This window comes from Vulpes vulpes, chromosome 10, assembly GCF_048418805.1.
Source record: "Vulpes vulpes isolate BD-2025 chromosome 10, VulVul3, whole genome shotgun sequence".
Classification (NCBI taxonomy): domain Eukaryota; kingdom Metazoa; phylum Chordata; class Mammalia; order Carnivora; family Canidae; genus Vulpes; species Vulpes vulpes.
The window spans coordinates 27,933,928-27,951,553 of NC_132789.1; the positions used below are offsets into that span (position 1 = coordinate 27,933,928).

The following is a 17,626-nucleotide window of genomic DNA, read 5'->3' on the forward strand; positions in this document are numbered from 1 at the left end:
GTAGAATAGAATGGCTTATTACCAGATTACCAGAACCTAGGCAGGCCTGAGGGGAAAGGGGAGATATTGACCAAAGGGTACAAACATTCAGTTATAAGATGAATAAATTCTAGAGACCTAGTGTATAGTCCTAGCTTAAGTTTAATGCTATTCGGGACACCTGGGTGGCTCAGTGGTTGAGCGTTTGCCTTTGGCTCAGGGCGTGATCCCAGGGTTCTGGGATCGAGTCCCACATCGGGCTTCTTCCATGGAGCCTGCTTCTCTCTCTGCCTCTCTCTCTCTCTCTCTTTTATGAATAAATAAAATCTTTAAAAAAAAGTTCAAAGCTATCCAAAAGAAATATACTATGAATCACAGACGGTATTTTATTTTTTTCCAGCTTTATTGAGGTATGATTGACAAAAATCGTATATATTTAAGGTGTAGGTGATTTTGATAAATCTCTATATTTGAAATAATTACCATGATCTAATGAACATATTAATCACCTCACATCATTACCATCTTGTGTGTGTGTATGGTAAGAACCCTTGAGATCTCTGTTAGCAAATTTCAAGTATGCAAAACATTAGCTATACAATTTGTGTCAATCATACCTCAATAAAGCTGGAAAAAATAAAATACCATCTGTGATTCATAGTATATTTCTTTTGGATAGCACTGAACTTAAACTAGGAATATATAATTCTGTTCCAGAAGCTGCAATCATAGAATTCTGGCTGGTTACTGGTAGGTACAAGCCTCCCCCTCCTCGTGGTCATAAATTCAATTTCCTTATTGTGGGAATCAAATGGATTAACACGTGCAAAGTGCATAGAAGGAGGTCTAGTACCCGGCAAGTACTATTATGCTAGCTACTATTATTGTTATCATCATTTTTGGAGTTACTAGTATTATTAACCAAAATTTCTAAAAAGACACTTTTTTTTTAAGATTTTATTTATTTATTTCTGAGAGACATAGAGAAAGAGGCAGAGACACAGGCAGAGGGAGAAGCAGGCTCCCCGCAGTGATCCTAACGCAGGACTCATCCCAGGACCCTGGCATCACGCCCTGAACAGAAGGCTCAACCACTCAACCACTGACCCACCCAGGTGCCCCCTAAAAAGACAGTTTAGCAGAAAAACACCGTTTGCAGAGACAATAAAGGAGAGTAATGCTTGGCCCAGATTTTAAAATGCTCACATCACCTGTGAAAGATCAGTCACCTGGCCCCCACCTCAGGTCCCGCCCCAACCCAGGACCCTCTCATCCCTGCCTCCCGCCTAGGCACAGCCCTCGGCAGAGACATCTCCACCCTCCCTCTGCTTAGCTACTCCCCGCCTTCCAGACAAAAGTAAATAATAAATGCAGGTCCCCAGTAATGGAGCCATCCTTGACTAACCCCACGTTTCCTCACCACCCTCCCCCAAATAAACAAGCAGGCCCCCATCCCCCTGCACCTGCTTGGAACCTAAGCGGTGTTTGGTAAGCAGTCGTTGTTAGGATCATCATGATGATGGTGGTGATGATGACAACTAGTGCTGATGAGGCCCGTAAGCACCAGGTCTGTCCTGAGTGCTTTAAGTCCATCACATCCTCCCAACCGTGCTGTGGATAACATGATGTCATTCTCTCCAGTTTCACAGTTGAAGACTCTAAGGTTCAAAGAGGTTCAGTAACAACCAGGGAATGAATGATTGGGTTCAGTTTTTTTTTTAAAAAAAAAAAAAGATTTTATTTATTTATTCATGAGAGACACAGAGAGAGAGAAAGAGAGAGAGGCAGAGACACAGGCAGAGGGAGAAGCAGGCTCCATGCAGGGAGCCCGACGCAGGACTTGATCCCAGGTCTCCAGGATCAGGCCCTGGGCTGAAGGCGGTGCTAAACCGCTGAGCCACCTGGACTGCCCATTGGGTTCAGTTTCAAACCTGAAGCTGCCTAATCTGACTCATGAGGTTAATTAACCCCTTTGCCTCATTAGCAAAATCCCAAAGGTCACATGTAACTTGGGGCTCTAAGCATTCCCTTCAAATTTGACTGAAAAGTTTGTATTTTTTGTCTCTTCTTAAGAGGTTGGAGACCATGTCTCCTTTACTGCCACCCGCCCACTAGAACTTGGCATGTAAGCACTCATGTCTTTTCACCGTACTACCCAGAGACAGGCCCTCCTCCCTGCCTAGGAGGAGCCTGCCTCTGTTCCAGTGAAAGACCAGATGGATACAAAAGCTTTGGCCGGTGTCATGGTATCACCCCTCCGGTAGGCTGTTAACGGTCAGAAGCCTCTGCCTGGCCCGCTCCACCAAGCAGGAGTGGCTGTGACTGCCACCATTCACTAACCAGGGGGAAAGTTCTCGTTCTGGGTGGCCCCCACCCAGCTGAAGCTTTCATGCCTATGTATGTGACCTTTACTTTGGGACATTTCACCAGTTCATGAACAGGATCTTACTGTGCAGAGTCTGGCCTTTCAAAGTGCGATCATTGGACACTCTTTTTGAAGGCTTACAGTAAGTCATTATGCTGCTCGTAAGCAGACAGAGCAATGAAGACATGGTCTCCATCCTGTTAAGAGAATTTTATACCAGAAGAGAAAATATAGGGCCTTTATGCCATACATAAGGGAGAGATTTGGGGGTATTTTTCCAGATAATTCAAACTGAAGATTTTTTAAAGATTGGCCTCAATTATGAGAAACATCCTTCCAAGTGGCCGATAGATACAGGGGCTCTGAGTAATGAGTACTTGCTTTGGGATCCTTCCCCTAGGGCTTTTATTGAATTAGGAAGCCCCCACCCAGCTTTCTTCCAGGCTTTGTTGGGGCCTATGTCTGGCCAAGGTCAGAGGACTAGTAAGCCATCTGGTCATTTCCAAAAGAAACCTGCTATACTTTCTGTTCATCTGGGAGCCATAAGATGTGCCCAGCTATCTAGAACACTTCAATCTTTCTCCTTTTTTATATTATTATCTTTCCATTTGTTCTTTTTGAAAATCATTATTTTTAATTAGGAAAATATTACATGCTCATTGTAAGAAGTAAAAGATGCATAAATAAGGAATAAGGTAGCCATGGGTGGTGTATCCTTCCTCCCCTTTCTCATTGCTTATGCAAACATGCTGATACATAATGAGTTTTTGTCTCTGGTCTTTATGGAAGATGTGATCATATCATACACATTACTCTGCAGCTCACTTTTTCCCCACTTACTATATATGGAGAGAGTCTTATAGGTCAGTAGATAGAAATTCAGCTTATGTTTTCATTAGCTGCCTACTATTCAACTCTTCCCTACTGACACTGATTGTTGCCAAGTGTTGTTTTTGATATGTTGGTGCTTTTAATCTGTGTAGCATGGCTTCCCAAAATTAGAACTGCTGGGTCAGAAGTATATGTTTACTTGAAATTTTAGTAGATATTACTCAATGCCTACCTCCAAAGCTTATTGAGATTTACTTTTACTTTTCTCACAAGCAGTATATGATCATGCTTTTTTCCCCAAGACTTGGTTGTTACTGCTTGTGCATGTATGCGTGTGTGTGTGCGTGTGTGTGTGTGTGTGTGGCCAGCCTGATGGATGAATAGTGGTTGTCATTGTAGCTTTGATTTGCACTTCCTAGACTCCTGATGAGGTTGAGCATCTATTTATGAGTTTATTGTCCATGGATTTTCTTCTTCTGTGAGTTGCCAGTTTGCCATTTTGTATTTGGGTTATTTGACTTTGCTTTTATCAACTTCTTTGTCATTTGACTTGCTCATGTTTTCCCCAAGCTATCATTTGTCCAGACCAGTATGTACTGATATTTGGAACCAGATTGTGGTCATCTGTCCTGTGTGTTATAGGATGCTTGGAAGTACCCTCAACCCTTACCCATTCACAACCCAAAGTGTTTCCATCCCCTGGGTGGATGGGGCAAAAATCACCTCTGGTTGAGAATCACTGGTCTGAACTGTTAATGGTGTCTTTCTGTCATTTGAGTTTTTGTTAACTTTGAAGAAGTCAGCTATCCCTCTTTTCCTTTGTATCTTCTAGATTTCCTGCTTTGGTTAGGAAAGTTTTCTCCCATTCCAAGGTCATACAAATATTATCCTAAATTTTCTTCTAATACATTATAGTTCTTTCATATTTAAATCTCTAGAACATCTGAAATTTATTTTTATATATGATGTGATGGATGAGTCTAGCTTTATTTTTTTCCAGTTATTAAACCACCCTTTTCTCACTGAACCAATTGCCCACAATTCGCACAGATGGGACTCCTTTCTGAAAACATTCATCAATTCCTGTCTGCCGAGCCCCCCAGAGAACTGGTGCCTTGGCTCTTACAGGATGGTAAAGGGGGAAAAACTTACACTTTTTTTGGTTTGTTTTCTCTTTTATCAGTCTGAGCCCAGAGATCTTTGAGAAAGTGTTGGATGTATCTTCTTCCCCACCAACCTGGCTGCTGTGGTTGTGTTATTATTCCAGAAAGACAGCAGGGAGGAAGGAAGAGGCAGGGACAGGCGCTTAAGCCACCTTCTTTCCAGGATCTCCTCTTCTTACTGTCTGATCCTCTCTTTCCATAAAGAGAGGATGCTTTTATTCATCTGAGGACATTTTGTAAATTCCTTTTAAAAGTTTTACTGCTGATACCTTCCTTAGAAAAGCTCAGCTCTGCACATAGCAGCCCCTAGATAAATTTAGTGAATAGATCAAGTGAGCCTAATTTAAATCTGATCTGGAGAATTGTTTCTTTGGCTTAGGGCTTTATGATGGGAAGGGGCCCCATTATAATGCAGATACCTTAAATGACAGAAACAGTTCTGTCAACCAGCTGTCATCCTTAGGTCCGTCTGGTCCCAGGCAATCTAGGCAATCTGCAGGATTGTCTTTCATTCACCTCGGGGTTGGGGAATCAGAGCTGGGAGCCTGAGGAAATAGGAGTTGGATGTGTTGGAAGGACACCTTAGTAACGGCAGACTGACTGCTGTCCTGGAAGATGATGCTAGGCGCATGTTCAGGTTTGCCATTCCCGACTGATCCATACATTCACTTATCTCCCAGAATCTGCTGGAGACTCTGGCACTGATTAACTAGTTGGGGAAAAACTAAAGCAACATTATTTTCCCAAGAGTGTAGAGAAATGGAAATGTCCCTGCAATCAGAGCTGAAAGAAACTGTAGTCTCCAGCCAGGCAGCCATGAGCCTTCATTGTAACTCAGTAGGTAGGGGCTTCTACTCCTAAAAAGAAAGCAGGGGAGAATGGATTTAGGGATCTCTGCTAAAGAGATTTACCCATAAGTGAAGGTGATGGTTTGAGAGATCTGTATCTTTGGAACAGTTTATTTCTTGTTTTCCTTTGTTTGTTTGTTTTTAAGGCTATCCTGTCAAGCGGCCGTGGGACAGTAGAAGACTTCTTCCTGGCTGGCCACAGCCTAGCATGGTGGCCGGTAAGTAAGCCTTGCATGTGGCAATCCACTCGGGGGGCCACATGTTAACTTGTCTGTTACTTTAATGTAGAAGTCTTATACCCAGAATAATTTGAAGTTGCTAAATCTGCAAAGTCATTCCGTTCGAGTTTGCCTAGCTCTGAAGTAGTTTCTTACTGACATGTTTCCATTCAACTCTGTTTAATTCACTAACCATTTATTAGGTGTTTCATATGTACAAAGCATTGTTCTAGGGTTCCAGGATACAGGTTGGAAATAAACAGTTTTACCCTCTGGAAGCACCCAAGGTAGAGTGGGATTTAGATGTGTATCCAGCAAATTATAGCATTAATGATGCAGTCCAGTGAGTCTGGCAGGAGGTACACGGGCCAGGTACAGATGATAGGTAAACTCAGGCTTGCTAGGTGAAGGTGGTGCAAGACAGGAAAGGTCTTACAGAGACAGGGTTGTTCAAGCAGGATTTGGAGGTGGAATGGGTGTTTGGCAGGTAGAGTATAAGGGTGTTCCAGGCAGAGGGAAGAGAATATGCCAAGGCTTAGCAGTGTGGAACAGCATGATGCTGGAAACATTTTTTGTCTTTCATGTATTAAATAATGTATTCTTATTCAGAATGATTTCATCCAAGAGAAGTGCCTCAAAACTCCCGCAGCAGGAGAACCAGCTGGCTGTGCATGACCCTATACTATACCATGATGGAGTGGGTAGGGGTGCCTCAAGGAGGAGGAGGATGTAGGTAACCAGCAGGGCCCAAGGTCTGAGGACCCAAGTCAAGACTGAGCCAGGGCTGCTTTATAACTTATTATGTTAAAATGTGCATGTATTTCCTACATAGGAGTATAAGGTACATTTGGAGCATTGTGTAAGAAGCAGGCCCTATTCACCAATATTCTTTGCCCTCAAACATTAATCAGTCTTATGGCAAACATTGGTCTTTCACACTGGGGTAACACTTCAAAGAGAGAAGTCTTGTCTCACGAGGAGAAAGCGCCTTTATTCAAAGGGATGAGGAAAGTACACTTATTAACTCTGGTGGATCCAACAACCTAGCAGAAATGGCTTTGCCTCTTAGCTGGGAGATTTGGGGAAAAGTGGTTTCCTGATGTTAACTCTCTGAGTTATACTTGAATCTTCCTTTCTTTCTTTCTTTCTTTCTTTCTTTCTTTCTTTCTTTCTTTCTTTCTTTCTCTTTTCTTTTCTTTTTTTTTTTTAACTGGTTTAGAAAGAGATTGAATGCTGCAAAGAAATAATTTGCAACGTGCCTCTCCCTTGTTTATTTTTCTACGGCTGATTCTAACAACACAATCTCTTCCTGGGCTGTGAGATACCCAGTCTTTTGCCTGAGACTCTTAGGCCTTGTAGTCATGTTTTACGTACCCAGAAAAATGGCAACCTGCTTCCCATGTTATTTTGTGTAACTGACACTTGTAATGGTTTTCAGGAGACAGCCCCCCAATGTTTATGTATGTTATGATTTATTAATTTCTTTGCTGTGACTTCTCTTTTCATTGTTTGGATTGTTGCCTAATGAACAAAATATATTACAGTATTATTAAAGGAAATTGTAGTAAAAGAATGATTTTTGCTACTCTGATTTTGTTAATATTTTTATTCAATTAGCAGATATCTGATGGATACCAGTTGCTCTTGTCAAGGGCCTTCCACATGAGTTATTCTTTTCTTTCTTTCCTTTTTTTTTTCTTTTTTCTTTATTTGTACATGGCCTATTCTTGTGGCCAGCTGGCTTGGCCGTAGTGAATTTCTGAAATGCTCAGTCCTCCCTCCCTCCCTGTTTTGTCACCTTGCTCCCCTCCTTTCCAGTTGCCTCCCCAGCTGCTCATGGGCAGTCTCCCTAACTGGGTCTCCTCCATCTCCCTTGCTTAACGCTGGAGGTCCCTAGGGCTTGCGCCTGGCCACCTCTCTCCAATTAGACTCACACACGTGGCAACTCACCTAGCTCATGGCATTGAATACCAGTTACATGCTAACAAATTTCAGTTCTCTCCCGTGAACTCCCAGACTCACTTGTGACACCGGCACTATTCAACACCTGCACTTGAGAGGTCTATCAGGGATCTCAATGTGAACAAGCCCCAGAGGGAGCTCTGGACCTTCCTCCCCAAATCTACTCCTCCCACCATCTTCCCTATCTCCTGAATAGCAAGCCCATCCTTCTAGTCGTTCTGGCTGAACAAACATGGAGTCTTGTTAGACACTTTAGTCTCTCTTATACCCAACATCCTATCCATCAGGAGGTCCTGTGACTCAATCTAAAGAATATATTTCAAATCTGACCACTTCCCATCAACCCTCTAGGTTTGGGCTGTTCTTATCTCTCACCTGGATTAATTATAACAGCCTCTTGGGCTCCCTCTTTCTACCTTGGCTCTTCTTTTTTTTTTAAGATTTTATTTATTTATTCATGATAGACACAGAGAGAGAGAGAGAGGCAGAGACACAGGCAGAGGGAGAAGCAGGCTCCATGCAGGGAGCCCTATGTGGGACCCGATCCCGGGACTCCAGGATCACGCCCTGGACCAAAGGCAGGTGCTAAACCACTGTGCCATCCAGGGATCCCTACCCTGGCTCTTCTATATCCAATCTCAGCAGAACAGCTAAAGGGAGCCTATTAAAACACAAGCCAAATCATGTCACTTTTCTGCTTAGAGCCCTCGGGGGGCTCCCATGTCACCCAGAATGAAAGCTCCACTTCTTATGATGGTGTGTATTAGGGCACAGAGAATCTGCATCTTGTTACTTCTCTGACTTTGCCTCTCAGGATGCCTGTCCCCAGCTCTATCCAGTGTCCTTGAACAACCCAGCCGTGCTTCTGCCTCAGGGCCTTTGCCCCTGCTGCTCTATCCAGATGGAGCATTCTCCCCAGAATGTCCTTGGCTTGCCCCTCTACTTCTTCTGGTCTTCCTCAGTTCTTCTCTTAGAGTCTACTCTGACCACCCAATTTCCCAGTACTTCCTATCTACTTTCCCACTTTTTTTTTTTTAACTCTATAGTACTTATCCCTGTCTATTATGCTATAAAATAATCCTTGGAGCACCTGGGTACTTCAGTTGGTTAAGTGTCCAATTCTTGGCTTAGATCATGATCTCAGGGTCCTAGAATCGAGCCCTGCATTGGGCTTAGTGGGGCATCTGCTTGAGATTCTTTTCACTTCTCTCTCTCCCTTCTCCCTCTGCTCCTCCCTGCACTCAGACAAACCTTCTCTCTCTCTCTCTCTCTCTCTCTCTTTTAAATAAATAAATAAATAAATAAATAAATATCCTTAAAATAATTTCCTAATTTATTTTGTTTATTCTTTTTTCCCCAAAACAATGTTAGCTTCATGAAGGCAGGGATTTTCATCTATTTTACTCACTAATATATCCCTAATATCTAGAAAAGTGCCTGGACATAGTTGGCAATCAACATTTATTGGTAGTTATTGAATTAATGAATGATGCCTTTTAAACCGACCTTTTAATTTAATAATGTGCTAGTATCTTCCAACATCTATATAAACATAAATAGGTGGATTTATTTTACATTATATACAATCACATAGTGTTATATCATATGGACATTCCACCATTTATGCATCATATTGTTGGGCAATTTAGACTGTATATAACTTTTCACTGTTATGGTAAATATAGTGAACATTCTTAATAATAGAAATGACTAGTATTACTTGAGTACTTACTATGTGCCACTTCTAAGACTTTTATTGCCTTACAGTTGTCACTGTTAAGGTATTTGGTGTCAGTATGTTTTCTATTATGTCTTATTAGTGCATTTTTACCTTTTACAGTTATAAAAAAAATCTTTGTTTAATGCCTTTGGTCTTGAATGCTACTTTTTCTTACATTGGTATTGTTAATGCTGGGGTGTCTGGTGTTTCTACCTAAAGAGGTTTGTTATTTGCGGCCTCTCTTGATAATTTGGTTTTAAATATATCTCATATCAAAAGCATAATAGTTGGATTTTGGTTTTGAATGGAGTGGATATCTCTACTCAACTGAAAAGCTGTTATTGGTTTAGGAGGGATTTTGCTCATTTAAATACCTCTAGGATTTTTTCTTCTGAAAGTAACAGATGTTGATTGTAAAAAACCCAAAAGTTACAGTCTAAGTATAGAACTTGAAATTTTCTCCTCATTCCATCTCTATAACTATCATTCCAGAAATATTTTGTTATATGTGTATGTGTATATATATATACATATATATGCATATATATATATATGTATGTGTGTGTGTGTGTGTGTGTGTGTGTGTGTGTATAGCCAGGATCACTCCCATGCATATATCTGCACAAGTGTAAGGTGCACAAATAAAATTTTAATGAGATTATACATACTGCCTACCGCATTGTTTAATGAAAAGCTCCTTTATTCTTTTTTTTTAAGCTCCTTTATTCTTTCTGCATTCTACATTATTTCAGCATATACATGTACCTTAGTATTTTAACCGATGTCTTATACCTAATCAGTTAAATTGTTGATATTTTTAAATTATTTGGAACAATGGTGAAATCACCATCCGCTAATATTTCTGCAGTAGGGAATGGCAAAGAAGTCAGTGGGGCAGGTGAAGGGTGGCTCCATAAGAACGGCCATCCTGCTCTTTTGACTTTCTCCCTCCTCACTGAGCTTGTAACTTATGGTTAGGGTTTGAGTAGCAGAAACACAAATGAGGGGACTCCTGGGTGGCTCAGTGGTTGAGCATCTTCCTTCTGTTCAGGTCGTGATCCCGGGTCTGGGGATTGAGTCCTGCATCGGGCTCCCTGAGAGGAGCCTGTTTCTCCCTCTGCCTGTGTCTCTGTCTCTTTCTGTGTGTCTCTCGTGAATAAATAAATAAAATATTTTTAAAAATACAAAAAAAGAAACACAAATGGGAATTCTGCCCAGGGAATAATCCTTTTTGAGAAAATGTGAAAATCAGTTTGAGTTTACATTTGTGAAAATGATTTCTTGGAGTTGGTCTGAGAGTTCTGATAGGTGATCACCTTTTGGTTTTCAGATAGGTGCCTCTCTTTTTGCCTCAAATATTGGCAGCGGCCACTTTATGGGCCTGGCTGGAATAGGAGCAATGTCAGGGATTGCAGTTGCGGCCTTTGAGTAGAACGTAAGTAATACCTCATACAGCCACCAACCTCCCTCTCTACCCATTGTGCCAATAAAACTCACACACATAAAAACTGCTTCCAACCTCCAGTCAATACTGAAGACTTCTGGAGAAGTCATGGAAGAAAGGAAGCAAGTCTGATTTCTCAAAAAGATGGTGTCAGTTTTCATTGTTCTTAGTTATTGAAGTTAATGAAGAAACAGAGAATGTTTACATTTTAAGGGCCATACAAATGCAGTGAACAAAGAACTCTTAGGAGACTAATCAGGTAGGGAAAAGAGAAAAGATCATGTTAACATTTAAATATACGTTCACATAGACATTTGTGCTTAGGTATACATACAGATATATATAATTATATGTGTGTTCGTGTAGACACAGATATATATATACACATATGTGCCTATATGTACACGTATGCGTGTGTATATATATATATATATATATATATATATATATGTATATATTTGCAGTATGTATTGAGAATGGGATCAACTGAGCTCTTCAAGATATTTAACTAATTATAACAAAACTCCTAATTGACCTCCTAAGAATACCAGGTTTCAACTATAAAACTTATGAAATGGATTATTTATTTAATCTGTGGGATATATTTACTATAGGACATGGAATTTGTTCACTATGTAAGTTCATTATAAGTGAATTTATAAGTGTTGGGCTTATTAATTTAACTCTATATAAATCAGCTGACTTTTCTGGATAAATCAGAAAGCTCCCTACTTTCTGAGTCTTGTCTTTCTACAAAAATAAAGGATACTTCTAACAGAGTCAACTTCAAACCTACAAGATGCCCTGATTTTTGCCACAATATACCTCTCAGAATTTACTGGCATTGGCTTTATATATTCAGCTTACCTTATCCCTTCTTTGTAGGAAAGCCAGAGCCAAATTTATTACTTAATTTCAATAACTTCCATGAAATTTTGGTAAAGCTTTTCCCTTATTTCTCTGAGTGGTTTCTGACTTTTTTAAACTATCTTTTATATATAACCCACCTTTACCCCAATTTGGAAATAGGCAAACAAATTAAAAATAAATTCTCTGAAAACTGGCTCAGTTAACCCCTCAAAATTGAGAATGCACTCTTTCATAAGCAAAGATCCAATGCCTGTAAGTAGTTTGTTTCACTGAAAGGTGTGCACTTGGGCTGTTGTTTGTAAGGTTCCCCAGTATTGATATATTTGTTAGTCTTAAAACAGATAGTCACTGAGATTGCATCTCATTTAAGAGCATGGCCTTAGATGGGACCCTAATGTAATTCTTTTTGGATTCAGGTTCCATTTCTGCTCTGTGTTCTTGGTTGGATATTTTCTCCTATTTACATTAAGACTGGGGTGAGTGTCCATTATCAGGTAATCTCTATAATATTTTTTCTTACAAATATTGCATGTGTACATAAAAACATCCTGGAGGACAAGTTAAATTTCTCAATCTTTTGATCCTTGTACTGACTTCCCTAAATCCTGAGAAATGCCTGAAATGACATCATTCTATGTTACGTACACAGATGCCAATAATTGCCCACTGTTTTACTCCAGGCCTCATTCAAGGGTCCACTTTTTATTTTATTTTTTTTAATAAATTTATTTTTTATTGGTGTTCAATTTGTCAACATACAGAATAACACCCAGTGCTCATCCCGTCAAGTGCCCACCTCAGTGCCCGTCACCCAGTCACCCCCACCCCCCGCCCACCTCCCCTTCCACTACCCCTAGTTCATTTCCCAGAGTTAGGAATCTTTCATGTTCTGTCTCCTTTTCTGATATTTCCCACTTATTTTTTTCTCCATTCCAAGGTCCACTTTTTAAAGCTTTTATAGAAAATGTTTTAAAACTTTATCTAAAAATAAGACCCAAATAAATGAAAAGAACAAATATGTTAATGACTAGAGGACAATATCCTAAAAATCTTATTTCTTTTCAAATTGGTCTGGGCTTGGAATGAAATTCCAAACAAAACCCAAACAGGATTTTTTAGGAACTTGACTGATTCTAAAATGTATGTAAGAGATAAGGGGACAAAGATGTGTCAGTGTCCAGCTGAGAGACACAGAGACCATCTAGGCTGCATATCTGTGAAGATATGTGGACTGACATCAACATGGTGGAATAAGAGCTTTCTACCATCTTCCCTCAAAGAACACCAATTTAGACAATCACCCATAGATAAGAGGGCTTTTGTGGAAGTCCACTGGAGAAGTTCTAGCACATTCTTGGAGAAAAAGAAAATCCAAAATTGGATGTATTGAAGAGAGTGAGAGGAACAATTTCAGTGTACCTATGTTACCCTTCCCCCAAGGTGGCATAGCTTACTGCCAAGAGAGATGTTCTCAGCCTGAGATTTCTCCCACAGGGGAAATTGAGAGCATAGGAGTAAATGCCCAGCTATCCAGTTGCACTGGAGTCAGCCAAGAAAACCCACTTCTTTCTCACTCCATCCAGAATATAGAGAGTTATGCTGTACATTGAGGGTGAGGGAGGGGGAAGATAGGGAATGGCTGAGAAAACAGTGACCAGGGCTCTCAGATGGCATCAGAAGGACACAGATTCTACTTTGCAAACTTATCAGGAAGCCTGCCAGTGAGCCACTGGGGTCTCCTCACCTACAGATCCCCCCAGTTGGCCCAAGGGCACTTCAACATGCCACACACCTCACCCACATACACCTACATCTGTGGCTAGCTCCTTTTGTGCACCCCAGATGGTGTAAAGAGCAAGTCTTTTTTTCTGCAGAAAGTTAGTGAGCATTCACAGAAAACCAGACTGACTCTGTGGAATTGGGAGAAAGCATAAAACCTTGAGCATTCAGCAATGCCCTAGGAAAAGCTAGCAAAAGAGAGGCTGTCACAACTTGGCCTGGCTTGCAGGATCAGGAGAAGATATATAATCTTAAAAATTCCCACCAAAAAGGGAACAGGAAGTGTGGAGCAGGTATATCCACAAAAATGTTCTGAGAAAACCTCAGAATTTCTGGCAAGGCTTACAGAAGGTATTTCTCTCCAAAAGCCAGTCAATAAAGATGAGGAGATGACTGCTTTCTCAAATACAAAGACAGTAATACAAAATTTGAGGAACATGAAAAATCAAGAAAACATGGCACCACCAGAGGAATACAGTTTTCTCATAACCAACTCCAAGGAATTGGAGATCTGAGATTTATTTGATAAATAATGCAAAATGGTTGAAGGAAGCTTAGTGAGCTACAAGAAAACTCAGAAAGATGATTCAATAAAATAAGGAAAACAATACATGAAGAAATGAGAAATTTTTTTTTTTTTTTAAGAAATGAGAAATTTAACACAGAGCTAGAAATCATGAAAATCAATTCCAGGATAGGAGAATACAATGACTGAAATGAAAAGTGTAATACAGAGCATAAATAGCAGACTGGAGCAAGCAAAGAATCTATGAAGGAGAAGACAGGTCATTGGAAATTATTTAATGAAAAAGAGTTGTGAAAGCCTACAAGACTGTAAGATACCATTACGATGCAAAATCCACACATTATTGGGCTCCTAGAAGGAAAAGTGAGGGCAAAAGGAACAGAAATCTTATTTAAAGAAATAATGACTGAGAACTTCCACAATCGGTGTGGGAAGGGGGGGAAGATTTGAATATCCAAGGACATGAAGATCATAGGCCCCCCCCCCAATTTCAATCCAAAACTATATTCTCCAAGACACATTATAATAAAATTGTCTAAACATGAAGAGAAAATTTTAAAATTAAAAATTAAAAAAGAGAAAAATCCTTACATACAAGGGAACCCCCATAATGCTATCTGCAGATTTCTTAGCAGAGTCCTTGTAGGTCAGGAGAGAGTGGGATATGTTCAAAGTGATGAAAGAAAAAAAAAACTACCAATCAAGTATACCTTATATGATAAAGTTGTCCTTCAGAAATGAAGGAGAGATAAAGACTTTCCCAAACAATAGATGAAGGAGTTTAACACCACTAAAGCTGTCTTACAAGAAATGCTGAAAGGAGTTCTTCAAGCTGAAATTGAAGGGTGCTAACTAGTAACATGAAAACATATGAAAATAAACAATGGCCTGATAAAGACAAGTATATAGTCAGATTCAGAGTAGTCTAATACGGTAAAATGGTGGTATGTTAGTCACTTAAATCCAGCTTAAAGGTTAAAAGACAAAAGTATTAAAAATAACTATAGCTACAATTATTTGCTAATAGATAAAAATATAAAAAGAAGTAAATTATTTCATCAAAAATGTAAAATGCTGGGCGAGGGAGTAAAAGGATACAGTTTTTGTATGTGATCAAAGCTATCACCTTAAAATAGACTGTTATATATATGAGAAGTTTTATGTAAACTCCATAGTAACCAAAAAGCAAAAAGTTACAGTAGATATACAAAAGATAAATGGGAAATGAAAGCATACTGCTAAGGAAAATCATCAATTCAGAAAGGAAGACAGCAAGAGAGGAAGGAAAGTAACAAGGGAATTACAAAACTACCAGAAAACAATTAAGATGGCATTAGTAAGCCCTTATGTGTCAATAATTACTTTAAATATAAATGAATTAAATTATCCAACCAAAAGGCATAGAATGGCTAAATGGATTTTAAAATTAGCATGGTGACTGTCATTGACAATACTGTATTATATACTTAAAAGCTGCTAAGAGAGTAAATCTTGAAAGTACTCAGTATTAAAAAAAAGGTAATTACATGAGGTGATGGAGATATTAACTAACCTAACCGTGATAATCATTTCACAAGTATATTTGTATCAAATTGTGTTGTACACCCTAAAATTAGTGTTATATACCATTATAGATCCATAAAACTGGAAAAAGAAATGAAATATATGTAAAAAAGCAAAATCATTAGAATAACAAAGATACTCCTATCAAAGAAAAATAAGAAGGATTTGCCTTGCCAAATATCAAGACTTACTACAAAGCTATAGTCATCAAGACAGTATGATATGGACACAGGGATAAAAACATTGACAAGTGGAAGAGGAAAATAACCCAGAAACATTCATATATATGGATACTTGATTTACGACATCAGTAGTACTGCAGATCACTGAGGAAAGGAGGGTCTATTGATTATCATATAAAAAAATCAAATTGGATGTCTGTTCTACACAAAAATAATTTTAGGTTGATTAAAGACTTAAATAGGAAAGGTAAAATATTTTAAACTTCATAAGAAAGTATAGGATATCTTTTATGTCCTTAAGATTGAGAAAGATTTTAAAGTAAGATAGAAAAAGCTCAAATCCCTGGCTGACCACCAATGTATACGTGCATGCATGAGAACCAAAAAAAGGCAGAAACTACAGGGAAGTAGTTTGTGGAGACAGAACTAGACCTGTTAGATCTGTGACTTTATAGTGCCTAGGACTGAGTACCTTCCACAGCCCACACAATGTAGGCAGTAGATAGCAGAAAGCTTACTCATAACAGAAGAGAGAACAGAGGGCTGACAAAATAACAGGAAATTTCTGTGGGAGCTCCAAAAACAAGGATACCAAAGAGAGGATTAACCTTCAAATCTGAGTATAAATTCTGCACAAAACCTTAACTGACTGCCAGACCACTCAAGCGCAGGGAAAACCTCTAGACTGGGCTAAGCAGCAGCTAAAAGTGTAAAGAAAACAACCAGAGACATCAGCTGCTACATACTGAAGGGTGAGGGCAGAAGGTGGGGTGACATGAAAGATGTTGCAGTTTGAGTCCAGGCAAGTCAATTGCCTACAAAAACAAGAAACAGCAATCCTCAGAACAAAACAGATTCTAGAATGCAGCATCATGAGATCAATGATGGCCAGTCTGCAACCAAGAATTATTAAACTTACAAAGAAATGGAAATATACATGTGACCCACACTCCAAAATGAAAAGTGATAAATAGAAACAGACTCTGTCAAGGCCCACATGTTTATTTAACAAACAAAAGACTTCAAACCTACAACTATGAATATATTCAAAGAAGTAAAAGAAAGTGTAATACTAATGAATAAGCAAAGAGGGTCTCTCAACAGAGAAACTGAAACTATAGAAAATAACCAAATGGAAATTCTGGAGTTGAAAAGCACAGTAGCTAAAATGAAAAATTCACAAGAGGAACTCAACAGCACAGACAAGATGGCAAACAAGAGAGTCAGTGAACATAAGTGTAATAGGAGTTAACTAGGAGAACAGAAGGGAAAATTTTTGAAGAAAAAGGAAGAAAACCTCAGAGACCTATGATACAATATCGAACAGTCCAACATGCATGTACTTAGTATCCCAGAAAGAAGAGAGAGAGGCAGAAAATTTTTTTTTGAAGAATAACTGAAAATATCCCCAAGTTTCATGGAAAATGTTAATGTACCAAGGTAAAAAGCTTAACAAATACCAACAAACACACAAACAGCTACACTTAAGTTTACATCATACTCAAACTGCTAAAAGCGAAGATAAGAAATTTTGAAAGACGTAAAAGAAAATACATTATATGCAGGGGAGGAATGATACAGTTAATGGATGACATTTCATCAGATACAATGGAGGCCAGAAAACATTTGAATGACATATTCAAATGCTGAAAGGAAGAAAAATCTGTCAACCAAGAATTCCATATCCAGCAAAAGTACTCTTCAAAAATGTAGATGAAATGTATATAAATTTCAAATCATTTGTGCACCTAAAACTAATATAAGGTTATATGTCAATTTTACCTTAATTTTTGATTGTTGCCAAAAAAAGGTGATGAAGGAGGGAAAGATTTTTCAACTAGGACACAAAAAACATAAATTATCCACAGAGGAAGAAATTGATAGGACTTCAAAATAAAACTTTTAACTTTAACTCTATGAAAGATATTTTTAAGAAAATGAAAAGGCAAGCTAGAGACTGGGTGGGGGGAATATTTAGAATATATTTACAATAAAAGACATATCCACAATGTATATTTTGTTTAAAAAAAAAAACTCCCAAAACTCAATAACAAGTTTGAACAGCTGTTTCACCAGAGAGAAGAGACAAGTGGCAAATAATCATGTGAAAAGATGTTCACTACAATTGATCATTGGGAAAATGCTACACCAGATAAAATACCACTGAGAGCCATAA

The 17,626-nt window shown here is 39.0% G+C and overlaps 1 pseudogene; it reads left to right on the forward strand.

Moving 5' to 3' along the window:
* Positions 1–1,492: 1,492 nt before the first annotated feature.
* LOC112907491 (sodium/glucose cotransporter 1-like) overlaps positions 1,493–17,626 on the forward strand; it is a 61,982-nt pseudogene continuing 45,848 nt past the window's right edge.